The sequence below is a fragment of the Kryptolebias marmoratus genome, linkage group LG22, assembly GCF_001649575.2.
Source record: "Kryptolebias marmoratus isolate JLee-2015 linkage group LG22, ASM164957v2, whole genome shotgun sequence".
Classification (NCBI taxonomy): Eukaryota; Metazoa; Chordata; class Actinopteri; order Cyprinodontiformes; family Rivulidae; genus Kryptolebias; species Kryptolebias marmoratus.
Window position 1 is genome coordinate 1,982,227 of NC_051451.1, and position 3,599 is coordinate 1,985,825.

At 39.8% G+C, this 3,599-nt stretch overlaps 1 long non-coding RNA gene across 1 annotated transcript in view; it reads right to left on the reverse strand.

Annotated features, from left to right (window-relative positions):
* LOC119616703 overlaps positions 1-1,928 on the reverse strand; it is a 7,741-nt gene extending 5,813 nt beyond the window's left edge. The window contains exons 1-2 of the long non-coding RNA XR_005232676.1: positions 1,810-1,928; positions 1,635-1,691 (exon numbers count right to left, since the gene is read on the reverse strand). This is a non-coding gene — a long non-coding RNA (uncharacterized LOC119616703). The remainder of the gene's footprint in view (positions 1-1,634; positions 1,692-1,809) is intronic.
* Between the last annotated feature and the right edge of the window lie 1,671 nt (positions 1,929-3,599).

A 3,599-nucleotide genomic window follows, 5' to 3' on the forward strand; every position in this document is an offset into this window, starting at 1 on the left:
GTAACAGCAGCAACTCGAGCACATTACTGCCCCCTATATGTCAAGAGGACAAATAACACCTTTTCTGTTCAAATTGCCAACCCGCCACAGTGGCGTGTGTGTTGATCAAATTCACCCGCCACTTCAAATATTTACCCGCATTTGGCCGGTGAGGGGTGCTAATTTCCACCCCTGGGTGTGACTGATACTCAGCTACTACCACACCAAATCTAAACTCATTATCTGTAAAAATCCATTTTTGTGTCTGCTACGGTTGGTTTCCTGTGACAGACATCTTCAAACACAATGACTCCAAATGTTTATCAGTGGCAGATGTACATCTACTGATACATTTCTGTAAGTTTTAGTAAAATATATAGAAAATGCACTTGGAGAAGGCAAACCTCCACTGAGATCCAGATCACCCCCAAAATTTATTCACTTGTTTTTTGTCTAATGATTCTTTTAAGACATTAAAACCATTCACTGTTTTCATTATTTTGGCTTTTTATATAACTTTTTATGTCTAATTGAATGTCTGTATGAATGAAAACATACTCACATATAAAAGTTTGTATTTCTGTACTTAATAGGACACTGGATTTAATTTTATTCAGTTCTGTAACTTAACCCTGACCCTAACCTACCATTACCAGTTTACCTAAACCTAAACTCAGGTCACACCTTAGCCCTACGACCAACTCTTCAGTAAAAATGAAGTTTTGTTGTGTTTGGACCCCATCAGGACTGCTTCTCCTGACAAGATGGGTAACAAAAACAACAACTTTGTTCCCTTCTGGGAAAAAGAGCTTTGACTTCACACTTTTCACCAGCTGGAGTTGGATCTTTTTACAGATAAAAGCTGTTTATTATGTGATGGAACAGCTGCAGAGCAAACCACAATTACAGCTGGAAAACTGAAACTAGAGATGATGACTCACAAACACACCTGAGCCACTGTGTGTGTGTGTGTGTGTGTGTGAAGATTAAATGTTTTAACACCAAGCAAACAAAGTCCTGTTTTTAGATCCACATGTTTCATTTTTCACTTCCACACGTCAACACCACTGATGTGGTTCATTCTCCAGAAGGTTATAAGTAAGAGAAATTATGTCATATAACAACATACAGGGGATGTTAGACATTATTACAATAAATTTTTGCCTTTATCAAGACCAAACCATTGGGTTATGGATACGAAAGGGAATAAAATAAATTAGTTTTTTTAAAGAAATGTTGAAGGGTGCTGAAGCTGTTAATTCTCAAACTCCAACATCCATCATCTTTTTTCCTCTGAAGTCTAATAGGAATTTAAACGTCCTTTTAATATTCTAAGCTGACAAAATGCTGATGTTTTGTAGAAGAAGTGAAGAGAACCAAGAACAAAAGAAATATTACAGCTGTTACAGCAGCAGAGGCCACTCACAGCTCATAAACTGTGATTGTTTAAAAACTGAGCCGTTTAAGTTTAAAGGATGTTTGCTTTCACTCATTTTGCCACGCTCACATTCATCTCTATGTAATTTTGATTTTTGTCTACATTAAACAATGTTACCATAAGTCATGCCACACTATTCCCTCTAAAGCCACACATTTTCTGTATATGTTTCCTGAAACAGATAAAAGTAAAACATCACATCCCAGTCAGAGTTTACCAGAGGAGAGGAGGCTGCAGAGGACCAGAGCAGCAGGAGCACAAACATGGTCAGCATCTGGAAAACAAAAAGCATTATTGCTGAATCAGCATTCACACAATAAGAAAACAGCTAACATTACATAAGATTTACACATGCAGGTGTGAATAATTATCAAACACAACAGTCACTCAACCTTGCATTTGGAGTCTAAACACACAAATCCACCAATCAGCACTGCAGCGTCCAAACAGCTTGTAGGAAAAGTTCGTCCACATCCAAAGAAGGTCTCTTATTCAGGTCCGGTCAGTGTTTTATCCAGAGAGGTGTCAGAGAAGCTGCCTGCTCTGCAGAGGCACAACATCTGAGGAGGAGGAGGAGGAGGAGGAGGGAGGAAGAGACAGAAAGAGGAGCAGCTGTCCAGAGTTACAAGCCCCCCTCCACCCCCAGGTCCCTGAAACACTCCCAACACAAGCTGTCTTCTTCTTGGATGGTGCGTTCAAGTGCAACACCAGCTGGCAGGGTCAGAACAAACTCCTCTAAACCTGTAATATTTCTAGTTGACAAATACTTGTAAAAGAAATGTTTTCTTTTTTTATAAACTTCCTGAGCATGAACCACATTGATGTTCACTTCCTCTGTGTTGCTTTTACACATTTCAGTCAAAAAATGTTTCACTGGAAAAAACAAACAAATGGCTTCTGCCAAGTGTTAAAAATGTCAATTTTACAAACTTTTCAGAAACAAAGAAGCACGCTGAACAATCTGTGACATTTCAGATTTTCAGACTTTAATAATTAAAAGCCTAGCATCCCCTAAAGGAATGCATATCACCCACAACCTTTCAGTTTAGGCAAAGATCACCTTATGTTGAGAAATGACAGAGTTGTAGCTGTTTTAGTAAATTCTTCAAAAATTGTTTTGCACAATCTCATGCAATATTGTCATGCTGTCAGGATTTGGGTATTTTTTGGTTTTATTGAGTTTATTGTTTCTTTCATTCTGTTATTTGGTTGTCCACATGTTTAGGTTTTATGTTTTAAGTTTTTGTAATTTAGTTTTTGTTGCTGGCACGTCAGGCATTGGGTTTTGTTTTAAATAAATTAGTTTTTCTTTTAGAGCTCTTTGAGTGTCTGCATTTTGGGTCCAATCTACCATCCGCCCTCCAAACCCAACACATGATTGGTGTACAGTATGTGTTAAAAATGACTGAGTTACTATCACATAAAATTTTAGGTCTCTATTTGTAAAACTGACTGAATTAGAGCCATTTTGGGAGTTTCTAAGGTCTACTGGGTGTGGCATCAATGGATCGGGGACTCATCTGCAGTAATGAGGGCGTTGATTCAGTCAGTCATAGTGAAGAAAGAGTTGAGTCAAAAGGTAAAGCTCTGGATTTACTGACCCATCTACGTTCCAACCATCACCTAGGGTCATGAGGTTTGGATCGTGACCCAAAGAAAGAGATCCTGGAAACAAACGGCTGAAATGAGCTTCCTTCGTAGGATGGCTGGGCTCAGCCTCAGAGAGAAGGTGAGGAGTGCCGTCAGGAGTCAGCTGAGGTGGTTCAGGCATCTGATCAGGATGCCTCCTGGACACCTCCCTTTGGAGGTTTGATGGGCATGTCCCACCGGGAGGAGACCCAGAGTTCGCTGGAGGGATCATGTATCCTCTCTGGGCAGGTAACACCTTGGGATCCCCCAAGAGGAGCTGGAGGTCTGGGTTTCTCTCCTGGACCTGTTGCCTCTGTGATCCAACCATGGATAAATGGTAGAAGATGGATGGAACTGGCTGTGGTGGCCATCTTGAATCAGGGTGATTTCAAATGGTCATCAGTTGTAGCTGTACATTCAATGATTACTCTCCAGACTTTCTTTAAAATTCATCTAGTAGCTCATGAGATATGACAGATGAATGAACATTTGTACAGACATGAGCAAAAACATGATCACCTGCAAAAAATGTTGGAGTGATATACTATTTTAA